This window comes from Triticum urartu, chromosome 2A, assembly GCF_056163025.1.
Source record: "Triticum urartu cultivar PI428250 chromosome 2A, HENAU_Tu73, whole genome shotgun sequence".
NCBI classification, from domain to species: Eukaryota; Viridiplantae; Streptophyta; class Magnoliopsida; order Poales; family Poaceae; genus Triticum; species Triticum urartu.
In genome coordinates, this window is record NC_141874.1 from 650,551,019 (window position 1) to 650,569,045 (window position 18,027).

The following is an 18,027-nucleotide window of genomic DNA, read 5'->3' on the forward strand; positions in this document are numbered from 1 at the left end:
CGCCGGTTTTGACACCGACATCGGCCCTTAGTCCAGGACTCCCTCACTTGCCGATCATTGGGCAAGTCAACCAAAGTCCATACTTTGTTCTCATACATGGATCCCATCTCAGATTTCATGGCCTCAAGCCATTTTGCGGAATCTGGGCTCATCATCGCTTCCTCATAGTTCGTAGGTTCATCATGGTCAAGTAACATGACTTCCAAAACAGGATTACCATACCACTCTGGTGCGGATCTTACTCTGGTTGACCTACTAGGTTCGGTAGTAACTTGATCTGAAGTTACATGATCTTCATCATTAGCTTCCTCACTAATTGGTGTAGGAGTCACAGGAACAGATTTCTGTGATGAACTACTTTCCAATAAGGGAGCAGGTACAATTACCTCATCAAGTTCTACTTTCCTCCCACTCACTTCTTTCGAGAGAAACTCCTTCTCTAGAAAGGATCCATTCTTAGCAACGAATTTCTTGCCTTCGGATCTGTGATAGAAGGTGTACCCAACAATCTCCCTTGGGCATCCTATATGAAGACACATTTCTCCAATTTGGGTTCGAGCTAATCAGGTTGAAGTTTTTTCACATAAGTATCGCAGCCCCAAACTTTAAGAAACGACAACTTTGGTTTCTTGCCAAACCATAGTTCATAAGGCATCGTCTCAACGGATTTAGATGGTGCCCTATTTAACGTGAATGCAGCCGTCTCTAAAGCATAACCCCAAAACGATAGCAGTAAATCAATAAGAGACATCATAGATCGTACCATATCTAGTAAAGTACAATTACGACGTTCGGACACACCATTACGATGTGGTGTTCCGGGTGGCGTGAGTTGCGAAACTATTCTGCATTGTTTCAAATGAAGACCAAACTCGTAACTCAAATGTTCTCCTCCACGATCAGATCAAAGAAACATTATTTTCTTGTTACGATGATTTTCCACTTCACTCTGAAATTCCTTGAAGTTTTCAAATGTTTCAGACTTATGTTTCATCAAGTAGATATACCCATATCTGCTCAAATCATCTGTGAAGGTGAGAAAATAATGATACCTGCCACGAGCCTCAACATTCATCGGACCACATACATCAGTATGTATGATTTCCAACAAATCAGTTGCTCGCTCCATAGTTCCGGAGAACGACGTTTTAGTCATTTTGCCCATGAGGCATGGTTCGCAAGTACCAAGTGATTCCAAAAGTCCATCAAAATGGAGTTTCTTCATGCGCTTTACACCAATATGACCTAAATGGCGGTGCCACAAATAAGTTGCACTATCATTATCAACTCTGCATCTTTTAGCTTCAATATTATGAATATGTGTATCACTACTATCGAGATTCATCAAAAATAGACCACTCTTCAAGGGTGCATGACCATAAAAGATATTACTCGTATAAATAGAACAACCATTATTCTCAGATTTAAATGAATAACCGTCTCACATCAAACAAGATCCAGATATAATGTTCATGCTCAACGCTGGCACCAAATAACAATTATTCAGGTCTAAAATTAATCCTGAAGGTAGATGTAGAGGTAGCGTGCCGACCGCGGTCACATCGACTTTGGAACCATTTCCCACGCGCATCGTCACCTTGTCCTTAGCCAATCTTCGCTTAATCCGTAGTCCTTGTTTCGAGTTGCAAATATTAGCAATAGAACCAATATCAAATACTCATGTGCTACTACGAGCATTAGTAAGGTACACATCAATAACATGTATATCACATATACCTTTGTTCACCTTGCCATCCTTCTTATCCGCCAAATACTTGGGGCAGTTCCACTTCCAGTGACCAGTCCCTTTACAGTAGAAGCACTCAGTCTTAGGCTTAGGTCCAGACTTGGGCTTCTTCACTTGAGCAGCAACTTGCTTGCCATTCTTCTTGAAGTTCCCCTTCTTCCCTTTACCCTTTTTCTTGAAACTGGTGGTCTTGTTGACCATCAACACTTGATGCTCCTTCTTGATTTCTACCTCCGCAGCCTTTAGCATCACGAAGAGCTCGCGAATTGTCTTATCCATCCCTTACATATTATAGTTCATCACGAAGCTCTTGTAGCTTGGTGGCCGTGATTGAAGAATTCTGTCAATGACACCCAGTTGAATCAAGTGATTGTTATACCTAGACATTTTGAGTATATGCTCAGTGACAGAACTATTCTCCTCCATCTTGCAACTGTAGAACTTGTTGGAGACTTCATATCTCTCAATCCGGGCATTTGCTTGAAATATTAACTTCAACTCTTGGAACATCTCATATGCTCCATGACTTTCGAAACGTCGTTGAAGTCATGGTTCTAAGCCGTAAAGCATGGCACACTAAACTATCGAGTAGTCATCAGCTTTGCTCTGCCAGACGTTCATAACATCTGGTGTTGCTCCTGCAGTGGGTTTGGCACCTAGCGGTGCTTCCAGGACGTAATTCTTCTGTGCAGCAATGAGGATAATCCTCAAGTTACAGACCTAGTCCGTGTAATTGCTACCATCATCTTTCAACTTTGCTTTCTCAAGGAACGCATTAAAATTCAACGGAACAACAGCACGGGCCATGTATCTACAACAACATAGACATGCAAAAAGCTATCAGGTACTAAGTTCATGATAAATTAAAGTTCAATTAATCATATTACTTAAGAACTCCCACTTAGACAGACATCCCTCTAATCATCTAAGTGATCACGTGATCCATATCAACTAAACCATGTGCGATCATCACGTGAGATGGAGTAGTTTTCAATGGTGAACATCACTATGTTGATCATATCTACTATATGATTCACGCTCGACCTTTCAGTCTCAGTGTTTCGAGGCCATATCTGCATATGCCAGGCTCGTCAAGTTTAACCTAAGTATTTTGCGTGTGCAAAACTAGCTTGCACCCGTTGTATGTGAACGTAGAGCTTATCACACCCGATCATCACGTGGTGTCTCGGCACGACGAACTATAGCAACAGTGCATACTCAGGGAGAACACTTATACCTTGAAATTTAGTGAGATATCACCTTATAATGCTATCGTCGATCTTAGCAAAATAGGATGCATAAAAGATAAACATCACATGCAATCAATATAAGTGATGTGATATGGCCATCTTCATCTTGTGCCTGTGATCTCCATCTCCAAAGCACCGTCATGATCACCATCGACACTGACTTGACACCTTGATCTTCATCGAAGCATCGTTGTCGTCAAGCCAACTATTGCCTCCACGACTATCGCTACCGCTTAGTGATAAGCTAAAGCAATTACATGTCGATTGCATTTCATACAATAAAGCGACAACCATATGGCTCCTGCTAGTTGTCGATAACTGTGTTACAAAACATGATCATCTCATACAATAAAATTTAGCATCATGTCTTGACCATATCACATCACAACATGCCCTGCAAAACAAGTTAGACGTCCTCTACTTTGTTGTTGCAAGTTTTACGTGGCTGCTACGGGCTGAGCAAGAACCGATCTTACCTACGCGTCAAAAATCACAACGCGGTATAGTGATTGCTTTTTGATCTTTAGAAAGAACCATGTTCATTGAATCCGATTCAACTAAAGTTGGAGAAACAAACACCCACTAGCCACCTGTGTGCGACGCACATCGGTAGAACTAGTATCGCGTAAGCGTACGCGTAATGTCGGTCTGGGCCGCTTCATCCAACAATGCCGCTGAATCAAGAATCAACTAGTGACGGCAAACAATATGTATATACACACGCCCACAACTCCTTTGTGTTCTACTCGTGCATACAACATCTATGCACAAACCTGGCTCTGATACCACTGTTGGGTTGCTGAATCATAACACGTAGTAGGTGACTATAACTTGCAATATCGTATCAAGAACACAAATATATTCATGAAAACATAATAGGTTCAGATCAACAATCATGGCACTCGGGCCCTAGTGACAAGCATTAAGCATAGCAAAGTCATAGCAGCATCAATCTTAGAACATAGTGGATACTAGGGATCAAACCCTAACAAAACTAACTCGATTACATGGTAAATCTCATCCAACCCATCATGGTCCAGCAAGCCGACGATGGAATTACTCACACATAGCGGTGGGTGATAATCCCCAAGTGCAGTGAATCATCGTAGCAATTCCCAAAGGTGGAAATGATAAGTATGGAGTGTCGAACCCACAAGGAGCTAAAGGTAAGATCAATATTCTCTCAAGTCCTATCCGCCACTGATATGACTCTACGCACACCGAACGTTTGCTTCCAACTAGAAACGAGAAATAAAACTACGTTGTGGGTAAGAAGAGGGTAACTTTGCACGATATTGGAGAGATAAAATATAAAAGTAGGGGTTGTTGTCATAAAGATAGAATATATTACTAAATATTATAAATAGCGAGTGTGGAATAATGATGGATCGGTGTGCGGAATTGTCTTAGGCAATTGTTAACAAGATCGATAGTTGTCATTGCAATTTCATATGAGGGAGAGGCATAAGCTAACATACTTTCTCTTCTTGGATCATATGCACTTATGATTGGAACTCTAGAAAGCATCCGCAACTACTAAAGATCATTAAGGTAAAACCCAACCATAGCATTAAAGCATCAAGTCCCATTTATCCCATACGCAACAACCCCCTTACTCGGGTTTATGCTTCTGTCACTCAAGCAACCCACTATAAGCGAATCATGAACGTATTGCAACACCCTACAACGGGAATCCCTCACGCTTGCGCGACACGGAGGGCACAATAGGACAGCACCAAAATAAAACATACAACTCATACCAATCTAGATCATCAATCAACCCAAAGACAAAGGATATCTACTCAAAACATCATAGGATGGCAACACATCATTGGATCATAATATGTGGCATAAAGCACCATGTTCAAGTAGGGATTACAACGGGGTGCGGGAGAGTGGACCGTGTAAAAGATATGAGGATGGTGATGATGATGGTGATGTTGATGAAGACGATCACCGCGGCGATGATTCCCCTCCCGATGGCACTCCGGTGCCACCGAGAGAGAGGAGGAGGATTCTTTTTCATTCAAGATATAAGTGAAGAATACTGAGTAGTCAAATAATTAAATAGACATGGGAGGATTCTTTTTCATTCAAGATTTCAGATTCAATTATTTTATTCAAACAGCAAGTAAAATTGAAAATACGCTCCAAGCAAAACACATATCATGTGATGAATAAAAATATAGTTCCGAGTAAGGTATACCGATAGTTTTGAAGACGAAAGAGGGGATGCCTTCCGGGGCATCCCCAAGCTTAGGCGCTTGAGTATTCCTTGAATATTACCTTGGGGTGCCTTGGGCATCCCCAAGATTAGGGTCTTTCCACTCCTTATTCTCCTCATATCGATATCTCACCCAAAGCTTGAAAACTTCAATCACACAAAACTTAACGGAACTTCATGAGATAGGTTAGTATGATAAAGAGTAAACCATTCACTTTGGTACTGTCAAAGACAAGGTTCATAATTGTTCCCACACAATGCCTAATGTACCAAATCATTTCTACAATTTATATTGAGAAATATAAGCCATAGAAACTGGAAAACAAGCAGACTATGCAATGAAAACAGAATCTGTCAGAAACAGAACAGTCTATAATGATCTGAACAGCAACCATATTTCTGCTACTCCAAAAATTCTGAAATAAATTGGTGTACGTGAGGAATTTGTCTATTAATATTCTGAAAAAAGAATCAACTCAATCGCACTCTTCTGTAAAAAAATGATAGCTAATCTCGTGAGCACAAAGTTTCTGTTTTTTACAACAAGATCATATTAACTTTCACCCAAGTCTTCCCAAAGGTCTTACTTGGCACTTTATTGAAACAAAAGCTATAAAACATGATTACTACAGTAGCTTAATCATGTAAACACACAAAAACAGTAAGGGTAAATATTGGGTTGTCTCCCAACAAACGCTTTTCTTTAATGCCTTTTAGCTAGGCATGATGATTTCAATGATGCTCACATAAAAGATAAGAATTGAAACATAAAGAGAACATCATGAAGAGTATGACTAGCACATTTAAATCTAATCCACTTCCTATGCCTATGGATTTTGTGAGCACATAATTTATAGGAACAAGAATCAACTAGCATAGGAAGGAAAAACAAGTATAACTTCAAAACTTTAAGCATATAGGGAGGAAACTTGATATTATTGCAACTCCTAAAAACATGTATTCCTCCCACATAATAATTTTCACTATCATCATTAATGAGTTCAAAAATATAACCATCACATAAAACATTCTTTTCATGATCTACGAGCATAGAAATTTTACTACTCTCCACATAAGCAAAATTCTCCTCATTCGGAATAGTGGGAGCAAACTTCTTCTAAATCCACTTTAGATGATAGTATTATTCATACTCCAAAAGATATAAGTGAAGTTCATGGAGAATTATACAATTAATATAGACTAACCAATATTCAAGCTCAAAATATATAAGTGTAGCACACGAAACATTCTATAAAACCATACTCAAAAGATTTAAGTGAAGCACAAAGAGCAATTCTATAATATCATACTTAAAAGATATAAGTGAAGCACATGAAGTATTCTATAAATCAATAAAGGGCTATCTCATACTAGCATGGTTCTTAAAGGAAAAACAAAAACACAAAGGATACAAATTATGTGAACAACACAAAAACCGATGTATACCGATAATTGTTGAAGAAGAAGGATGGGATGCCAACCGGGGCATCCCCAAGCTTAGATGCTTGAGTATCCTTGAAATATTTACTTGGGGTTCCTTGGGCATCCCCAAGCTTGAGATCTTTCCTCTCTTTATTCTTCTCATATTGATAGCTCCTCGATCTTCGAACACTTCATCCACACAAAACTTTAACAAAAACTTTGTGAGATCCGTTAGTGTAATAAAGCAAATCACTACCTTTAGGTACTATTGAAAACTTATTCAAATTTCATATTAGAACTATATCTACTGTATTACAACTTCACCATGGTTCATACCCCCCGATACTGCCCATAGATTCATCAAAATAAGCGAACAACTCATAGAAAACTGAATCTGTCAAAAACAGGACAGACTGTAGTAATCTCGAAGTTTAGTAAACTTCTGTAACTCCAAACAATTCTAAAAAATATGACAATTTAAAAAATTTCTACAGAAGTAATGTGCAAAAAGTTTCAGACCCATTTGACTTTCCAGTAAAAAATATAAAATCACGCGCTACAGCCAAAGTTTCTGTTTTTGTACTGTACATAGTAAACAAGCAATCTAATCATCCTAAAACCGGAGCTTGGCACATTATTTTTATAATACAATGGATATATACAAGGGGATGATTGTTTTCAGAGAAGCTTCCATGAAATTTTTTACATTGTTTCCATGAGCATGAACACAAGTGTTCAAGGTCGACCCTCACTTCTCCAATGCATAACCTTCCAATCAGTTCTCTTATTGAAAAACTTTTAGGTATGAGAGGCAAGTATTTTTTTTTGTATTTCATTCTTTAATATTTTTTTTGTATGTTTCACCCACAACTAAACAGAAACAAAAAGGAACAACAAAATCTACTTAGTGAAGAAAGCAAGAAAGCACACACGAGAATATCAACCCCACGCTATTGCTCCCCAGCAACGGCGCCAGAAAAGAGCTTGATAATCCCCAAGTGCAGAGAATCATCGTAGCTGTTCCCAAAGGTGGAAGTGATAAGTATGGAGTGTCGAACCCACAAGGAGCTAAAGGTAATATCAATATTCTCTCAAGTCCTATCTGCCACTGATATGACTCTACATACACCGAACGTTTGCTTCCAACTAGAAACGAGAAATAAAACTATGTTGTGGGTAAGAAGAGGGTAACATTGCATGGTATCGGAGAGATAAAATATAAAAGTAGGGGCGGTTATCATAAAGTTAGAATATATTACTAAATATTACAAATATCGAGTGTGGAATAATGATGGATCGGTGTGCGGAGTTGTCTTAGGCAATTGTTAACAAGACCGATAGTCGTCATTGCAATTTCATATGAGGGAGAGGCATAAGCTAACATACTTTATCTTCTTGGATCATATGCACTTATGATTGGAACTCTATAAAGCATCCGCAACTACTAAAGATCATTAAGGTAAAACCCAACCATAGCATTAAAGAATCAAGTCCCCTTTATCCCATACGCAACAACCCCCTTACTCGGGTTTATGCTTCTGTCACTCAAGCAACCCACTATAAGCGAATCATGAACATATTGTAACACCCTACAGCGGGAATCCCTCATGCTTGCGCGAAACGGAGGGCACAATAGGACAACACCAAAATAAAACATACAACTCATACCAATCTAGATCATCAATCAACCCAAAGACAAGGCATATCTACTCAAAACAGCATAGGATGGCAACACATCATTGGATCATAATATGTGGCATAAAGCACCATGTTCAAGTAGGGATTATAGTGGGGTGCGGGAGAGTGGGCTGCGTAAAAGAGATGAGGATGGTGATGATGATGGTGATGTTGATGAAGACGATCACCGTGGTAATGATTCCCCTCCCGATGGCACTCCGGTACCACCGAGAGAGAGGAGGAGAGGTTCTCCCCCTTGTGCTTCCTCCTCCATGGCCTCCCCCTGGATGGGGAGAGGTTCTCCCTCTGGTCCTTGGCCTTCATGGTGATGATGGCCCCTCCGGGATTCTCCTCCATAGCCTCCGGTGATGATGGCCCCCTCTGGCAGGGTGCCAGAGAGGGCCTAGATTGATTTCTTGTGGCTACAGAGGCTTGCGGCGGCGGAACTTCCAATCTAGGTTTTTCTGGAAGTTTGGGTATAAATAAGAGGTGTTGGAGTCGGGAACAAGTCAGGGGGGTCCCCGAGGCGGCCACGAGATAGGGGGCGCGCCCAGGGGGTTGGGCGCGCCCCCCACCCTCGTGGTGGCCTCGGGACTCCCCTGGTCCATCTCCGGTACTCCGTGGGCTTCTTCTGGTCCAAAAACAATCTCCGTGAATTTTTAGGTCAATTGGACTCCATTTGATTTTCCTTTTCTGCGATACTCAAAAACAAGGAAAAAACAGAAACTAGCACTTGGCTCTAGGTTAATAGGTTAGTCCCAAAAATCATATAAAACAACATATAAAGGCCCATTAAACATCTAAGATGGATAATATAATAGCATGAATACTTCATAAATTATAGATACGTTGGAGACGTATCAGTGAGCATCATGAAATTGGTGGTGGAGGATGGTTGATGATGACAATGGCAACGGATTCCCCTCTCCGGAGCCCTGAACGGACTCCAGATCTGCCCTCCCGAGGAAGAACGGGGCTTGGCGGCGGCTTCGTATCGTAAAACACGATGAATCCTTCTCTCTGATTTTTTTCTCCCCAAAAGAGAATATAAGGGGTTGGAGTTGAGGTCGGTGGAGGTCCAGGGGGCCCACAAGGTCGGAGGGCACACCCCCACCCTTGTGACCAGGGTGTGGGCACCCTTCACTTGATTCTTTCGCCAATATTTTTTATTAATTACAAGAGTTATCTTCGTGAAGTTTCAGGTCATTCCGAGAACTTTTTATTCTGCACAAAAATAACACCATGGCAATTCTGCTGAAAACACGTCAGTCCGGGTTCGTTCCATTCAAATCATGCAAGTTAGAGTCCAAAACAAGGGCAAAAGAGTTTGGAAAAGTAGATACGGATCAACTCCCCCAAGCTTAACCCATTGCTTGTCCTCAAGCAATTCAGTTGACAAATTGAAAGTGATAAAGAAAAACTTTTACAAACTCGGTTTGATCTTGTTGTTGCAAATATGTAAAGCCAGCATTCAAGTTTTCAGCAAAGATTATGAACTAACCATATTCACAATAACGTTTAGGTCTCATGTTTACTCATACCAATGGCATAATCAACTAACAAGCAATAATAATGAATCTCGGATGACAACACTTTCTCAAAACAATCATGATATAATATAACAAGATGGTATCTCGCTAGCCCTTTCTAAGACCGCAAAACATAAATGCAGAGCACCCCTGAAGATCAAGGACTGACTAGACATTGTAATTCATGGTAAAAGAGGTCCAGTCACAGCCATACTCAATATAAATTAATAACAATGCAAACAAATGATAGTGGTGCTCTCTAACTGGTGCTTTTTATAAGAGGATGACAACTCAACAATAAAAGTAAATAGATAGGCCCTTCGCAGAGGGAAGCAGGGATTTGCAGAGGTGCCATAGCTCGAGTTTTGAAATAGACAGGAATAATATTTTGAGCGGCATGCTTTCATTGTCAACATAACAACTAAGAGATCTCGGTATCTTCCATGCTACATACATTATAGGCGGTTCCCAAACAAAATGGTAAAGTTCATACTCCCCCACCACCAACAAGCACACTCCATGGCTGGTCCGAAACAACGGGTACCGTCCAACTAACAATAGTCCTGGGGAGTTTTGTTTGCAATTATTTTGATTTGATGTGCTTTGAGCATGGGACTGGGCATCCCGGTTACTAGCCATTTTCTCGTGAATGATGAGTGGAGTCCACTCATCGTGAGAAAAACCCACCTAGCATGGAAGATATTGACAGCCCTAGTTGGTACATGAGCGATTCGAGCATACAAAACTGTAGGGGAACGTAGCAATTTCAAAAAAAATCCTACGCACACACAAGATCATGGTGATGCATAGCAACGAGAGGGGAGAGTGTTGTCCACGTACCCTCGTAGACCGAAAGCGGAAGCGTTAGCACAACGCGGTTGATGTAGTCGTACGTCTTCACGATCCAACCGATCAAGTATCGAACGTACGGCACCTCCGAGTTCAGCACACATTCAGCCCGATGACGTCCCTCAAACTCCGATCCAGCCGAGTGTTGAGGGAGAGTTTCGTCAGCATGACGGCGTGGTGACGATGTTGATGTTCTACCGATGCAGGGCTTCTCCTAAGCACCGCTACAGTAATATCGAGGTGGACTATGGTGGAGGGGGCACCGCACACGGCTAAAAGATCAAACGATCAATTGTTGTGTCTATGGGGTGCCCCCCTGCCCCCGTATATAAAGGAGCAAGGGGAGGAGGCGGCCGGCCAGGGAGAGGCGCGCCAAGGGGGAGTCCTACTCCCACTAGGAGTAGGACTCCTCCTATTCCTAGTAGGAGTAGGAGAGGGGAAGGAAAGGGAGAGGGGGAGAAGGAAAGAGGGGGTCGGCCCCCCTTGCCCTAAACCAATTCGGTTTGGGCCTTGGGGGCGCGCCCCACACTCCCCTTGCTGCCCTCTATTTCCACTAAGGCCCATGTAGGCCCATTAAGCCCCCGGGGGGTTTCGGTAACCTCCCGGTACTCCGGTAAAATCCCGATTTCATCCGGAACACTTCCGATATCCAAACATAGGCTTCCAATATATCAATCTTCATGTCTCGACCATTTCGAGACTCCTCGTCATGTACGGGATCAAATCCGGGACTCCGAACAACCTTCGGTACATCAAAACACATAAACTCATAATATAACCGTCATCAAAACGTTAAGCGTGCGGACCCTACGGGTTCGAGAACTATGTAGACATGACCGAGACACGTCTCCGGTCAATAACCAATAGCGGAACCTGGATGTTCATATTGGCTCCCACATATTCTACGAAGATCTTTATCGGTCAAACCGCATAACAACATACGTTGTTCCCTTTGTCATCAGTATGTTACTTGCCCGAGATTCGATCGTCGGTATCTCAATACCTAGTTCAATCTCGTTACCGGCAAGTCTCTTTACTCGTTCTGTAATACCTCATCCCACAACTAACTCATTAGTTGCAATGCTTGCAAGGCTTAAGTGATGTGCATTACCGAGAGGGCCTAGAGATACCTCTCCGGCAATCGGAGTGACAAATCCTAATCTTGAAATACGCCAACCCAACAAGTACCTTCGGAGACACCTGTGGAGTACCTTTATAATCACCCAGTTACGTTGTGATGTTTGGTAGCACACAAAGTGTTCCTCCGATAAACGGGAGTTTCATAATCTCATAGTCATAGGAACATGTATAAGTCATGAAGAAAGCAATAGCAACAAACTAAACGATCAAGTGCTAAGCTAACGGAATGGGTCAAGTCAATCACATCATTCTCCTAATGATGTGATCCCGTTAATCAAATGACAACTCATGTCTATGGTTAGGAAGCATAACCATCTTTGATCAACGAGCTAGTCAAGTAGAGGCATACTAGTGACACTCTGTTTGTCTATGTATTCACACATGTATTATGTTTCCGGTTAATACAATTCTAGCATGAATTATAAACATTTATCATGATATAAGGAAATAAATAATAACTTTATTATTGCCTCTAGGGTATATTTCCTTCAGTCTCCCACTTGCTCTAGAGTCAATAATCTAGTTCACATCGCCATGTGATTTAACATCAATAGTTCACATCACCATGTGATTAACACCCATAGTTCACATCGTCATGTGACCAACACCCAAAGGGTTTACTAGAGTCAATAATCTAGTTCACATTGCTATGTGATTAATACCCAAAGAGTACTAAGGTGTGATCATGTTTTGCTTGTGAGGGAAGTTTAGTCAACGGGTCTGCCACATTCAGATCCGTATGTATTTTGCAAATTTCTATGTCAACAATGCTCTGCACGGAGATACTCTAGCTAATTGCTCCCACTTTCAATATGTATCCAGATTGAGACTTTGAGTCATCTGGATCAGTGTCAAAACTTTCATCGACGTAACCCTTTACGACGAACCTTTTGTCACCTCCATAATCGAGAAACATATCCTTATTCCACTAAGGATAATTTTGACCAATGTCCAGTGATCTACTCCTAGATCACTATTGTACTCCCTTGCCTAACTCAGGGCAGGGTATACAATAGGTCTGGTACACAGCATGGCATACTTTATAGAACCTATGGCTGAGGCATAGGGAATGACTTTCATTCTCTCTCTATTTTCTGTCGTGGTCGGGTTTTGAGTCTTACTCAACTTCACACCTTGTAACACAGCCAAGAACTCCTTCTTTGACTATTCCATTTTGAACTACTTCAAAATCTTGTCAAGGTATGTACTCACTGAAAAACTTATCAAGCGTCTTGATCTATCTCTATAGATCTTGATGCTCAATATGTAAGCAGCTTCACCGAGGTCTTTTTTTAAAAAAAAACTCCTTTCAAACATTCCTTTATGATTTGCAGAATAATTCTACATTATCTCCGATCAACAATATGTCATTCACATATACTTATCAGAAATGCTGTAGTGCTCCCACTCACTTTCTTGTAAATACAGGCTTCACCGCAAGTCTGTATAAAACTATATGCTTTGATCAACTTATCAAAGCGTATATTCCAACTCCGAGATGCTTGCACCAGTCCATAGATGGGTCGCTGGAGCTTGCATATTTTTTTAGTACCTTTAGGATTGACAAAACCTTCTGGTTGCATCCTATACAACTCTTCTTTAATAAATCCATTAAGGAATGCAGTTTTGTTTATCCATTTGCCAGATTTCATAAAATGCGGCAATTGCTAACATGATTCGGACAGACTTAAGCATAGATACGAGTGAGAAACTCTCATCATAGTCAACACCTTGAACTTGTCGAAAACCTTTTTGCGACAATTCTAGCTTTGTAGATAGTAACACTACTATCATCGTCCGTCTTCCTCTTGAAGATCCATTTAATCCCAATGGCTCGCCGATCATTGGGCAAGTCAATCAAAGTCCATACTTGTTCTCATACATGGATCTTATCTCAGATTTCATGGCCTCAAGCCATTTCGTGGAATCTGGGCTCATCATCGCTTCCTCATAGTTCGTAGGTTCGTCATGGTCAAGTAACATGACCTCCAGAACAACATTATCATACCACTCTGGTGTGGATCTCACTCTGGCTTACCTACGAGGTTCGCTAGTAACTTGATGTGAAGTTACATGATCATCATCATTAGCTTCCTCACTAATTGGTGTAGGAGTCACAGGAACAGATTTCTGTGATGAACTACTTTCCAATAAGGAAGCAGGTACAGTTACCTCATCAAGTTCTACTTTCCTCCCACTCACTTCTTTCGAGAGAAACTCCTTCTCTAGAAAGGATCCATTCTCAGCAATGAATATCTTGCCTTCGGATCTGTGATAGAAGGTGTACCCAACATTTTCTTTTAGGTATCCTATGAAGACGCACTTCTCTGATTTGGGTTTGAGCTTATCAGGTTGAAACTTTTTCACATAAGCATTGCAACCTCAAACTTAAAGAAGTGACAGCTTAGGTTTCTTGCCAAACCATAGTTCATACGGTGTCGTCTCAACGGATTTAGATGGTGCCCTATTTAATGTGAATGTAGCTGTCTCTAATGCATAACCCCAAAACGATAGTGGTAAATTGGTAAGAGACATCATAGATCGCACCATATCTAATAAAGTATAGTTACGACGTTCGGACACACCATTACACTGTGGTGTTCCAAGTGGCGTGAGTAGTGAAACTATTTCACATTGTTTTAACTGAAGGCCAAACTCGTAACTCAAATATTTTACTTCTGCGATCATATCGTAGAAACTTTTATTTTTGTTACGATGATTCTCCACTTCACTCTGAAATTCTTTGAACTTTTTGAAATGTTTCAGACTTGTGTTTCATCAAGTAGATATACTCATATCTGCTCAAATCATCTGTGAAGATCAGAAAATAATGATACTTGCTGCGAGCCTCAATATTCATCGGACCACATACATTAGTATGTATGATTTCCAACAAATATGTTGCTCGCTCCATTGTTCCGGAGAACGGAGTCTTAGTCATCTTGCCCATGAGGCATGGTTCGCAAGCATCAACTGATTCATAATCAAGTGATTCCAAAAGCCCATCAGCATGGATTTTCTTCATGCGCTTTACACCAATATGACCTAAACGGCAGTGCCACAAATAAGTTGCACTGTCATTATTAACTTTGCATCTTTTGGCTTCAATATTATGAAAATTTGTATCACCATGATCGAGATCCAACAAACCATTTTCATTAGGTGTATGACCATAGAAGGTTTTATTCATGTAAACAGAACAACAATTATTCTCTAACTTACATGAATAACTGTATTGCAATAAACATGATCCAATCATATCATGCTCAACGCAAACACTAAATAACATTTGTTTTAGGTTTAACACTAATCTCGAAAGTATAGGGAGTGTGCGATGATGATCATATCAATCTTGGAACCATTTCCAATACACATCGTCACTTCACCCTTAACTAGTCTCTGTTCATTCCGCAACTCCCGTTTCGAGTTACTATTCTTAGCAACTGAACTAGTATCAAATACTGAGGGGTTGCTATAAACACTAGTAAAGTACACATCAATAACATGTATATCAAATATACCTATGTAAACTTTGCCATCCTTCTTATCTGCCAATTACTTGGGGTAGTTCCGCTTCTAGTGACCAGTCCCTTTGCAGTAGAAGCACTCAGTTTCAGGCTTAGGTCCAGACTTGGGTTTTTTCACTTGAGCAGCAACTTGCTTGCCATTCTTCTTGAAGATCCCCTTTCTTCCCTTTGTCCCTTTACTTGAAACTAGTGGTTTTGTTTACCATCAACACTTGATGCTTTTCTTGATTTCTACCTTCATCGATTTCAGCATCACAAAGAGCTTGGGAATCGTTTTCGTTATCCCTTGCATATTATAGTTCATCACGAAGTTCTACTAACTTGGTGATGGTGACTAGAGAATTCCGTCAATCACTATTTTATCTGGAAGATTAATTCCCACTTGATTCAAGCGATTGTAGTACCCAGATAATCTGAGCACATGCTCACTGCTTGAGCTATTCTCCTCCATCTTTTAGCTATATAACTTGTTGGAGACTTCATATCTCTCAACTCGGGTATTTGCTTGAAATATTAACTTCAACTCCTGGAACATCTCATATGGTCCATGACGTTCAAAACGTCTTTGAAGTCCTAAGCCGTTTAAGCATGGTGCACTAAACTATCAAGTAGTCATCATATTGAGCTAGCCAAACGTTCATAACATCTGCATCTGCTCCTGCAATAGGTTTGTCACCTAGCGGTGCATCAATGACATAATTCTTCTGTGCAGCAATGAGGATAAACCTCAGATCACGGATCCAATCTGCATCATTGCTACTAACATTTTTCAACTTAGTTTTCTCTAGGAACATATCAAAAATAAAACAGGGGAGCTAAACGCGAGCTATTGATCTACAACATAGATATGCTAATACTACCACGACTATGTTCATGATAAATTTAAGTTCAATTAATCATATTACTTAAGAACTCCCACTTAGATAGACATCCCTCTAATCCTCTAAGTGATCACGTGATCCATATCAACTAAACCATGTCCAATCATCACGTGAGATGGAGTAGTTTCAATGGTGAACATCACTATGTTGATCATATCTACTATATGATTCATGCTCGACCTTTCGGTCTCAGTGTTCCGAGGACATATCTATTATATGCTAGGCTCATCAAGTTTAACCTGAGTATTCCGTGTGTGCAACTATTTTGCACCCGTTGTATTTGAACGTAGAGCCTATCACACCCGATCATCACGTGGTGTCTCAGCATGAAGAACTTTCGCAACGGTGCATACTCAGGGAGAACACTTTATACTTTGATAATTTAGTGAGGGATCATCTTATAATGCTATCGTCAATCAAAGCAAGATAAGATGCATAAAAGATAAACATCACATGCAATCAATATAAGTGATATGATATGGCCATCATCATCTTGTGCTTGTGATCTCCATCTCCGAAGCACCGTCATGATCACCATCGTCGCCGGTGCGACACCTTGATCTCCATCGTAGCATCATTGTCGACTCGCCAATCTTATGCTTCCATGACTATCGCTACCGCTTAGTGATAAAGTAAAGCATTACAGGGTGATTGCATTGCATACAATAAAGCGACAACCATATGGCTCCTGCTAGTTGCTGATAACTCGGTTAGAAAACATGATCATCTCATACAATAAAATTTAGCATCATGTCTTGACCATATCACATCACAACATGCCCTGCAAAAACAAGTTAGACGTCCTCTACTTTGTTGTTGCAAATTTTACGTGGCTGCTACGGGCTTAGCAAGAACCGTTCTTACCTACGCATCAAAACCACAATGATAGTTTGTCAAGTTGGTGCTATTTTAACCTTCGCAAGGACCGGGCGTAGCCACACTCGGTTCAACTAAAGTTGGAGAAGCTGACACCCGCCAGCCACCTGTGTGCAAAGCACGTCGGTAGAACCAGTCTCGCGTAAGCGTACGCGTAATGTCGGTCCGGGCCGCTTCATCCAACAATACCGCCGAACCAAAGTATGACATGCTGGTAAGCAGTATGACTTATATCGCCCACAACTCACTTGTGTTCTACTCATGCATATGACATCTACGCATAAAACCTGGCTCGGATGCCACTGTATGGGAACGTAGTAATTTCGGAAAAATTCCTACGCACACGCAAGATCATGGTGATGCATAGCAACGAGAGGGGAGAGTGTTGTCCATGTACCCTCGTAGACCGAAAGCGGAAGCGTTAGCACAACGCGGTTGATGTAGTCGTACGTCTTCACAATCCAACCGATCAAGTACCGAACGTACGGCACCTCCGAGTTCAGCACACGTTCAGCCCGATGACATCCCTCGAACTCCGATCCAGCCGAGTGTTGAGGGAGAGTTTTGTCAGCACGACGGCGTGGTGACGATGTTGATGTTCTACCGATGTAGGGCTTCGCCTAAGCACCGCTACAGTAATATCGAGGTGGACTATGGTGGAGGGGGCACCGCACACGGCTAAAAGATCAAACGATCAATTGTTGTGTCTATGGGGTGCCCCCTGCCCCCGTATATAAAGGAGCAAGGGGAGGAGGCGGCCAGCCAGGGAGAGGCGCGCCAAGGGGGAGTCCTACTCCCACTAGGAGTAGGACTCCTCCTATTCCTAGTAGGAGTAGGAGAGGGGGAAGGAAAGAGGGGGCGGCCCCCCTTTCCCTAAACCAATTCGGTTTGGGCCTTGGGGGGGC